This window comes from Protopterus annectens, chromosome 8.part0, assembly GCF_019279795.1.
Source record: "Protopterus annectens isolate FY-2018-M chromosome 8.part0, PAN1.0, whole genome shotgun sequence".
Classification (NCBI taxonomy): Eukaryota; Metazoa; Chordata; order Ceratodontiformes; family Protopteridae; genus Protopterus; species Protopterus annectens.
Window position 1 is genome coordinate 1,423,133,072 of NC_056741.1, and position 11,599 is coordinate 1,423,144,670.

Genomic DNA, 11,599 nt, shown 5'->3' on the forward strand with positions numbered 1-11,599 from the left:
ATGCACACATGCAGACATGCACACGTGGACACATGCACACGTGGACACATGCACACATGCACACGTGGACACATGCACACATGGACACATGCACACATGCACATGTGGTCACATGCACACATGGGCACATGCACACATGCACATGTGGTCACATGCACACATGCACACATGGTCACGTGTATACATGCACACATGCACACATGCACACGTGGACACAGGCACACATGCACACGTGGGCACAGGCACACATGCACAGATGCACACGTGGACACAGGCACACCTGCACACATGCACACATGCACACATGCACACATGGGCACAGGCACACCTGCACACATGCACACATGCACACTGCGCAGTATACACACAGAGCACTACTGAGTTACACTACTGCTACTAGCATTAACAGGACTATTATAGGTTATGTTAAACACACTCACCAGCATGGATGGCCTGTCTTGCTGTAACCCTGGAGGGACCTGCAGAAATGATGAGATTAATGTCAGTGGGCACAACTGTGCCATTGATATTGCATATGATACAGTGTACAGAACAGTGTACATATGGCATATTACATGCACACTCCATGTCGTGCTGCTGTGTGGAACCAGCCTCCATCATAATGCAGGTGTACTACTGTTGGTGTTCTGGGGCTGGAGCCACAACACTTAGGAGTAGCCCCTCCAGTCTGGTGAGGGGGGGATGTGTGGCCACCCCACCTCCTGTGGTGACCTGTTGCCTGTGGATATCTGATGCACGCTGCCGGACACTTCGGATTAAATCACTGCAGTGATGTCGTACCTGCTGATATGTCCTGTTATGCATGCCAATATCATTTACCCTACAGACAAGGTCTTGCCACAGTGCGGCCCTCTCCTGCTGATTCTGACTGGTGCGGGAAAACAGGATGTCATACTCCCGCACCAGGCTCTGGTGGATCTTCTCATCTTCCGCCACAGAGTAGGCGGGGTTACGCTGTCGTGCCATCTCCCTGGAAGAGAACACAAACAGGATATCAGCAGACCATGTCAGCAATATATGGCACACATACTATACATGATACTCATGTGTAGTGATATACTACTACTCCCATATGTTGCATGTGTGTGTGTCGTGGTGGATACACAGGTACATGGCCAGATATCAGTGCTCAGCCAACACCTGTGCAACAATACCTGCCACATTCCACACAACATAGTAGCATGCCCCATCGGTCAGCACACACTGACAGGTGCAATGCACAACCTCACTCTGGGGGTTCATCCCAAGGTACTGCATGTGGGACACTGTCCACTACTGTGATGTGGACAGAAGTTACTCGGCCTGGATATACATATCCCACCACCAACATCAGCACAGTAGACTACTTTGATATGTATGTGATTAGACAGTTATTCACTTGCTGGGACTGAGAAGGTATCCATGCAGCACACTGGGCCAGTGGAAGCCACAAGCCACACTGCTGACCCCTTTGCAAATGCTTACCATGGACATGCCACGGATTGAATGGAACTTACACACACATTTCTAACCCAGACCCTATGCACAAAGGTTAGGCATCCTGTCCGGTGGACCCCAGACAGAGGCAGATTGTATAACAATAGCAGGAGGCTACTGCGGGACAGAGCACATTCACATTAAGGGAAGGCATCTGTGGTCAGCACTGGTACTATGCTACGGTCTGTCATAACAACGGCCATGGCCTACTCTGGGAGGGAAATGGACACAAACACTATGGATGACCACAAGGCCTTCTTCAGTTATGTTACACATATGGACCACATGCCTCAGATATGCTCTGTGTTAATCCACACCTAATTAACATTCACCAAACACACAGATATTGGCAACAATCTTGCAGACATGTTCGGTGCACGTATCCCCCCTCCTCCCCCCCCACCAGTTGAAATATTTATCACAGCTGGATGTAACCTCCCTATCATCTCACATGTCCAGGTGAGGGCCGCCCTCAGCAGAGAAGAACACACAGTATCACTTTGACCTCGTGGTACCCCTGGATGTGTGCTATCGGTACTCCGAGAGGACATACAACCGCATATAACACTGATAGTTTATCTTGGCTGTACTACAGGATATGTACCTGGACAGTGGCATACAGCAACAGTGGTCCCACACCACTAAGGGGGCACCTCGACTGACCCTGGGAATTACCAAATCATATGCATAATGGGCCTGGTCTGCTAAGCTATGGAATTATGCAGTATGGGATGCATATGCAGTGACATCGGGTACCTGCAGACACTTGTTCCCAGCCAGTGCGCCCTTGGGATGGGCTGATCCTGACTTTTGAACCTGGCTGACCTTTCAAAGCAGTCACTACAGCCATTGCTGGGCCAACGCACAGACAACTGCTGCCAGGATCATGGCCTAAGACTGATTGACATGTAATGTATGGTCATCCCCTTTTGGTGGAACTACGTACACACAACATATCACATGGACATACCTATGGATACAGATCTATGACACATTTGGAGGGTTCACAGTATGCACACTATTAACCTGCTACTTTGCATTACCTCTGTTTGTTGCAGCTGGTTGTGTTACCACAGCTTCTGCTTGCTGCTGCTACTGTCAGTGCTGACAGCTTTGGGTGACAGAGTCACAGTGTCTAATTTTTTTTTTTTGCTCTCTCTCTCTCTCTCTCACTCACTTCTCGCTCTCCCTCCGTCTGCTTACAGACAATGCAATGAATGTATTGCATGTGGGGAGTGTTAGCACTGGATGCTTTTGTAGGTATCTGCATAGGTCCATGTGATTGCCTCTGCACCAATTGTAAGCCAGCATTTGCTAATTGCATACAGCCAGTTGTGTACTGATTGCAGTTCTCACTGTGATTTCAGGTCAGTGCTATAAAAGGGTATGTGGGATAGGCGTTGCCCTTTCAGATAGTGAGGGCGGGCACCATGCTGGTATGCTGTGGACAGTGTTCTGTGAGTGTAAAGGTTAGTATCTCTCTCATGATTCAGGCTGTGTTGTATATTCACAATTCTCCATTCCTCTCTCATGTTCCCTGTAGCAAGTGTGTATGCACATTGACTCCTACAACTATATATAGATATATATTTATATATATATATATATATATATATATATATATATATATATATATATATATATATGTACATATACATACATTTATATATGTACTTTAACTGACCTTAGCATGGCTGTTTCTGTTCACACACTACTATTATGGAAATCCAGTAGTTTTGACAGTAATTTTAAATGACATGCTTTGTGTACTACACATCCTATATTCCCTTTACATTCATCCCTACTATTACATGTTATATTTATTTTAGCACAATGTTTTTGTATAAGAGTCATGGCTTAGTGGTAGGTCATACAGACAAGTGTTTCCAAGGTCCTGGGTTCGGGACTGACAGTGGGATTTTATTTTGCTTTTGAACTGAGTACAGGACCTGTCAATCAAAGTGACTAAGGCACTTTTAAGCAGTTGTAACTGGGTTAGCGCTGGTTTGCGCGGAGCTCATGCATGCGCACTGGCGGTTAGCTCCGCGCACACACGCGCACACCTGCTTACAACCGCTTAACGGTGCTTACTCTGGCGCACACCCGCGCTATTTTCTTTGAAAGAAAAGAAAATGGGGAGACAGGAAAGTGGTGAAAAAGGGGTCACAAAGAGGGTAAGACAGTAGGGAAACAAGCTTGGGATGTGCAGGAGGGATGTAGGTAAGGCCCATAGCTGCCCATTTCTTCATCAGCAACAGCTGTGTATATGTATGTAATTTGGTGTGACATTTGAAACCTTCCACCCCTGAGAGAGGTGTCAGGACAACAATAATACTTGTTGTACAGCCAATTGTGTGCAGATTGGGCAGCTATGTATGGGGCGTACTTTTTTTGTGGGTACAGAGTGCTCTTTTTTTTTTTTTTTCAGGTGAGAGTGGTATGTCAGGTGAAGGAAGTCGGTACAGCTGGGGAGGTAGGTTGGGTAGGTAAACAGACAAGACAAACAAGACGCATACAGGGGCGGTGTATGACACGTGTGGGGGCTTACACAATTGACGGGGATGGAGGTTTGGATATCCAGAGCCCATGAGCCCACAGATGGCAACAGTGGAACTGATATCCCCACCCATAGGCAGTTGCCACTGTTCCTTCACTGCCCAGGACAGGGCTGTGCTGGGGGCTGTGTAGGCGGGGCAACAGGCATGCCCGTTAGTTGCGCCACCCATTCCTCGAGCTGGCATAGGGGCTCGAGAACAGAGTCCCGAATCTCCCTACGCACCACAGTCCGGACGCTACGGAGGGTGCGTGGTGGTTCTTCTCCGGCCACACTTGCAGAGGGGGGGCGAGCCCCATCCCCTGCAGCACTTCCACCCACAGGTGGCACAGGGCCACTGGAGGAGGGTCCGCACTCGGCACTAATGCCAGGTGCACTCGCCAGCTGAGGTGGGAGAGGTGGGTCCACTGGAACCCGCCTTCCTTGTCGTCCTATGTTTTGCATTATGTCATGACAGTTTGGGTTAGTGACATATAATACCATTCACAATTAGTTGTAACAGCATGCATTAGTATTCCCATTAACCAAACACCCAGATATTCACACCATTGAACAGCGTGCATAACACATGCATAATTTGAACAGAAATACACAGTCCAACAACATGCAGGGTTAATTGAAGGCAACAGGCCATCAGGTGCGGATGTATGAACAGGGCAGATGCATCAACGGACATGCAAATATATATGACCCAACAGGACAAACATCCAGGGGTGTTAATTGTGATTGCACATACCATTTTCACGTGGAATGGGTTATATGTGGTTATAGGGTGGGGTAAAGAAAGTAATATTAACACCTTCGAATAACAATACATATGCTGCACATTTCTAATAGCTACAAGTATATACACACTACTGGTCTAACTACAGTTTCCTATATGATAACTATTTCAACTTGGTGATAGGACTGTTACTGCAACATCAATATACATTTTATTGTTCTTCATACACATTCATATCTAGCTTTGTTCAGCTACATCATCCTGCTACATTTGCTTTATATAGCTGTAGACAAGTGTGGATGTTTGGTATATCAGACAATCATCCTATCTGCATATTTCAGACTGAGAGCAACATATCCAGATTTTGGGATACACATTCCAGACACAGCAACACTTTGAACAGATTTTGCTGTTTGGTTTTGAATCTGACATGCATTTCATTGTGTCTTGACTGCAGTATACTTTATTCAGGGGTTATTACTACTGTATTGCTGGATTCATGACACTTTCTCACACTCTCTCACTTGCTTTCATTTTACTATTCAGGATGGTACTTACTTCTAGGCTTTATTGACATGTTTTACCTGTAGTTATTACAATCCTTTCCAGCAGTCTCACTTCTGTCATGTTTCAGTATTTCCACAGGGATATATTTCACACATGTGATTTCATCATCTTCTGCAGCTATACTTTTCAGCCTGCTGCAGGTTGTGTACTATTTTCTTACAGGTAGGGCATTTTTATTTCAGAATATATGTCAGACAGTTTAATTTTTTGGTTTAACTTACAGGCTGAAACACACTTTTGTAATCAAGCAATACTTGCAGACACTTTCACACTGTTACTTGCAGATTTTATTCCTTACTGACTACACTGCACTCTTTTGCTGACTGTCATACTTTTATATTTCTTTACAGTTACTGGTAGTGGATTACCGACCTGCCTGGTGGCACAAATGCACCAGCCTATCACCATAGGCTTTGAGGTTCGCAGAACGGACACCTGCAGCTGTAATATAAATGAAGTAATATTGGAATACACATCTCCATAATATCAGCTAGTTTAATTTCTTACATACATAATTAAATGTTACTTACTCAGTAGTAGGGCGTTGGGTGTTTGCTGGGCCTCCTGGATCCAAAGGTTCAGTTGGTCCTGCTTGCGTCTCTTCAGGTCTGCATGGTGGTGACGGACCTGCTCACCAGTCCTTGGAATCCCTGTGGCACTGGTGAGATCATGAGCCAACCGGTCCCACGCCTCGGCCCTGTATGCTCCCCAGAGGACCTGGCCCTGCATGAGTTGGGCCTCATGATTATGGACTAGGAGCCAGACCATGTACCTGGACTCCTCAACACCCCACCTCTGTGCTCGGAAGCAACTACTCTCCTACTCCTGTCATTCTGCCTACAGGTCAGTTCTACAATCGTTTATGTTGTGTATTCCCGCCTATGGGGCTTATATAGTCCATTTTTCCAGCACATATCTGTGATTGGCCATTTTGGAATTGTATCAACTTCAGTAAACCTGCATTGTCATGCTGTAGTTTGTATTCATTCCTATATATTAGCTATTATTGCATTTCTAGGTACTGTTGTCATGGTTTAGTGGTTCTGTACCTTGACTATGGTGTATAGTATCCTGGGTTTGAACCTGGCCACTGCTTTTTATTTTTCATGACTGTCTAGACATGCTGAGGGGTGTGTCTGTGTAAAGGCAGTTTTGATACGGCTTGCTCAACGTTGCCCGTCTGTTAGCTTGTTTGAGCGGTGTGCAGCTCCGTGCAAATGGGGTACGCTGCTTTAAGCCTCATTTGGCTATCGGCACGCATATTACGCTCAGCTCAGTTAGGGGCACATAGATTTAGTGTGTTAGACCACTGCTCAGCTACGGGCACTCATTTTGCACCAGTTAAACCACTGCTCATCTACGGGCAGATGCACTCACTCTGTTAAACTGTAGCTCAGCTATGAGCACATCTGGCATTTTTTATTCTTTTGTTACCTCACATTTCTTCAATATAAATGGGCTATTTCATTACATTTTACATAAATTGTGGTTTTATGTGTACATATTTGTCAGGGACTTGTTTCCTGCTTATTTTGCTAAAAAAAAAATTGGTGTTGTGGGGGCTCAAACCATGAATGCCTGCTCTTCAGCCAACATCTCTACCGCGACGCTATTGCTTCCTGGCTTATTTTGCATATTTAGTTCTTATATGCTTTCCCACTGACTGCTAACTGTAGCTGCGCTACGGGCACGCCCGTGCAAACGAGCGCACTCACAGTTAAACATTTTTACAATTTAAAAAAAAATATAAAACGTGTTTATTTATATGTTTTCTGTTCATAGTCTGTGGGGGCATGTGTTGCGTTCTGTTTATTCACATTTCCGTGGACTCTGTCGTGGGTGTTTACTTTGGGTACTTTTCCTCTTCTGGGGGCATGTTTGCTTACAGGGCTCGGCCTACGGACACGCCCCCTACTGTCTTACACGGACCGTGTTGGCCTTAAGTGTGATTCAGCATGCTCTCATGAATATGCAGAGCATGCTGACATCACTCCGTTTAACTTCAGCCTCCATGTATGAGTTATGACTCTTACATGGAGGCTTCGTGAATCCTGCCCATTTTCATTTCACAAAAGTTCTCCAAAATAGTTTGACTGGAAAATATTGAAATCTTCACAAAACTTGACATACCAGTAGACCAGATGATAATGTCAAGAATTAGCTATAATTCTTGACTTGAAAACACAAATTTCCCAGTATAATAGGTAAGATACTGTGGAGCTCTGAAAAGGTACTGATCTCATTTTGCCATCTTCACTCTGCCACTAACATTGATTCCAGTTTTTACAAGAAACCTTTTTTTATTTAAATGCACTCCTTCCTATGTCTTGTACATTGTATGTTATTATAGCTATAATTCTTTATTCATTGGTGGTTAATCTCACTTTTGATTTTCTTTGTAGCTTTCTTTTTTAATTATTTTCATTAACATCTTCTTCTTCTTTCGGCTTTTCCTGGTTAGGGGTCGCCATAGCAGACCACCTGTCCACTCATGATTGGCAGTGGAGTTTTATGGTGTCAAGTTGCCAGCCCAGTGCCCAACCTTCCACAGAAGGCACACACACGAACGCACTCACACCTATGGCCAATTTAAAGCATCCAATCTACCTACAGCATGTCTTTGGGATGTGGGAGGAAACTGGAGCACATGAAGGAAACCCATGCTACCACAGGGAGGACATGCAGACTCCACACAGAAGGCACCCCAGCTGAGGATAGAACCAGAGAACTTCTTGTTGTGAGGCAGCAATGCTAACCGCAGCCACCCAATTATTTTTCATTAAGATAATTCTCTCAAATATTTTTTTTTTTTTCAAAAAAGAAACATTTTTAAATATTTATTGAAATCAGGTGTTTTGGAAAAAAGCAATTTATCAGCAGATAAACTGATGGTATAACACACACACACACACACTCACACACACACACACACACACACACACACACACACACACACACACACACACACACACACACACACACACACACACAAACACACTGAGGAGAAAATAAGGAAAACAGTAACTTTTCGTTAACAGCCTTGCATCCATATTTTGTATATTCCACATTTACAGCATAACTGCTATGCTCTTCTATCTTTACATGTAATGGAACCTATGTTCAGATAAATGCATTTTCCCCTGGTGTTTATATGAACACAATTTAATTTTGTTTCTTGGTTTATACATGCAGCTAAATGGTTAAAAGCAGCTTAACACACAGCAGATGCATTTTCCTTAACTATAATCTGTTTACTCACTAGCTGTTTCTTATAATATTACGCTTGTTCTAGTATCTAAATTGTAATACCTATGTGCATCCTGCTTCTTACCCCTGTTTGGTAGTATTGATGTCCATTAACAATTGTCCTACTGGCTCTTGTTCAGAAGTTAGAAGGACATATTCATTTCTCTCAAGTTATCTGGAACAGCTTGTCTGAAGCAGTTTGATAAAACCTTTGCTGAGATCTTTTTCCCATGCATGTTTATGTCACTAAAACACTTAATAACCTAATGATATGCCTTTTTAAAGTTGTTGGAGATCGTTTTTTTAGATTCATAGAATGGTACTGGGAAGCGAAGCTGGAAGAACATTAAGATGCAATTACAACCCAGTAATCCTGAAATTGTATTAACTGCACTGACCAGGGAGAGCTGTACTAAATACTCAAGGGATGAATTTTCAAATAAGCATTAAGACATCAAGACTGATTTTTTAAGGAGACATTGACTGATCTGTAAGGGTACTATATTCCATCAGTATGAGATACATTACATCAAGTATTTATCATGAAAGCAGTTCCTGTTTATCTCTTAGTGAATACTAGGATCACTGGATTATATTTGGTACTACAAGCTTTCTAAAAATTAAGGTCATAAAGGACAAGCTTTTTCATAGTATGGAAGAAGCCAGTATGAGACAAAATAATATAATAGGGTTTTTTGTTTATCTGTGTATAGGAATTGTTGCTGTATTTTCAGTTAGGCATGGATTTCAGACAGGTATGTGCTGCAGGGGACATTGTATTTTATAATAGGCCTAATAGAATTAAGAGATATGCTGTTAGTGATTAGCAGAGTAAGTCTGCTTGATTTATACACTATGACTAATAGATGTTGCTTAAAGGAGAGCCTGATATAAATGAAAGTGTCTAGAACTCTAATAATGGTGTCACTTTTGGGGTGGGGGTGGGGGTCATACTTTGATAGCCGTCATTCCTAAAAGAAGATGCTGTATCTTTTCTGGTACTTTGCTTGCTTGCACAGTAAGTATTCCTAGTATTGGCAAGATCAAACCTTTTCTAGAGTTTCAACAAAAGATTTAAAATGAGTGCACTGTTTGCAATGATTGGGAAACTTGGTTACCTGTAGACCTTTTACACTGGTCTTCATATTGGAGAAGTAGATGATAAAAAAGAGTTGGCCTAGGACTGAGCTCTGAGTTGTCATTCATTCTCACTGTGTAAATTCTATCAGTAAACCAATTGCCATCCAGCTGATGAATTAGGGATTAATATCTAAGCAAGTCAGCTTGCAAATACAAGTGGGGAAACTTGTATCAAAGTAGTATGTATTTATGTATTTATTAACTTTCTTGATCAGGCATATGGCATGGTCCTCATACCATTTTTAGCCATGATGATTCCCATGACCTTACCAATGATACTGATGAGAATGTGATGAATTTGCAGTTCTCAGGGTCTGTGATAATGACAGTGCTTGTGCAGCAGCCCTACTACAGCAGTTTTCCATAACCAGGGGAGAGGCTAAGGCTGAATAGGTTCTGGAGAGGTTGAGCAAATCTGTATTTTGCATTGATAAGGAGACCACTAGACATCTTTGGGAGACTCAGTGTTTTGTGTTTTCTCCATTGTTTATAAGACATGGTCTAAAATGATTTATAGGTTGTGAGTTTCTTTGGAAAGCAAGGGGAGAACAGAGTTGTGTGTGGTTCAGGACAAATTAAACATTAATTTGCCAGGTAAGATATTGGCTATCTCCTCTGCATCAGAATAAGTTGCATCATTTTATAGCACTTCATTGTTGTATTGGGTAATGTTTTGGAAGTAACATGTACACTGAACAAGACCTTATGACTGTCTTTGGAAGAGATGGCAATTTTTTGTTCATAAGATTACCTTATGTTTTCTTCTTGCTTTTCCTGGTTAGGGGTCACCACAGCAGATCACCTGTCCACTCATGATTGGCAGTAGAGTTTTACAGTGTCAAGTTGCCAGCCTGGCACCCAACCTTCCACAGAAGGCACGCACTCATACCTAGGGCCAATTGTGAGTGTCCAATCCACCTACAGCATGTCTTTGGGAGGAAAATGGAGCACCTAGAGGAAACCCATGTGACCACAGGGAGGACATACAGATGCTGCATAGAAGGCACCCCAGCTGAGGATCGAACCAGAGAACCTCAATATGTGAGGTGACAACACTAACCACTGCACCACCATGGCCAGCCCATTTCCTTATGGTTTCTAATAGTACATTTAAGATCTTTGCTGACCAGTAATAGATCTTGATTATGACAACAATATTTTTTTATATACAGCAAGCAGTTTTTTCATCTCATTCTAAAGACTGCTTATTCAAAAATTCTGCCACAGGGGTTTATTCTTGAATTTTCCTCTGTACCTCTGAGAGATAGGGACAATTGTTTCAACAGATCAGTTTAGATATGAGTAGAATTCAAAAGTATACATAACAACTGTGGCTTCTGACTGTTTATTTTATGTATTTTGCATTTGTTAATCAGCTTTGTTCGACTGCACATGAGAACCCCATTTCAGCAGAGGTCTGTGGAGAATAGTTCCACATAACAAATAACAATGGCAATAAACTATATAAGCCTTACATGGTAAGTAATATATAAAGTATACGGGTTTCATACATGAACAAAACACAACATGCAAGTCTTTACATATGAAATTTGAGTCCTTTTGCATATGCATAAAAATAAACATGCATTTACATTCTATTTAGCTGGTCACAGTTTTCAGATCTTGGGGTGGTAATGCTTTTCTGGTTTTCCCCAAATGTTCATAAATTAGAATGGCTTGGCTCTGGAGTAGTATCTGAACACAACGGGTTTCGTAGTCCTGGTGGAACTGGTCCTTTTAAAGGAGAAGATGATGGGTTGGTGGTCAGAGAGTAGGTTACCACAGAGAGGGTAACAGACTGACAATAATTCTGACAATGAGGTTTTCTAGAGGGGCAGGGGACAGTTAGACTCATGAAATTGGCCTTTACA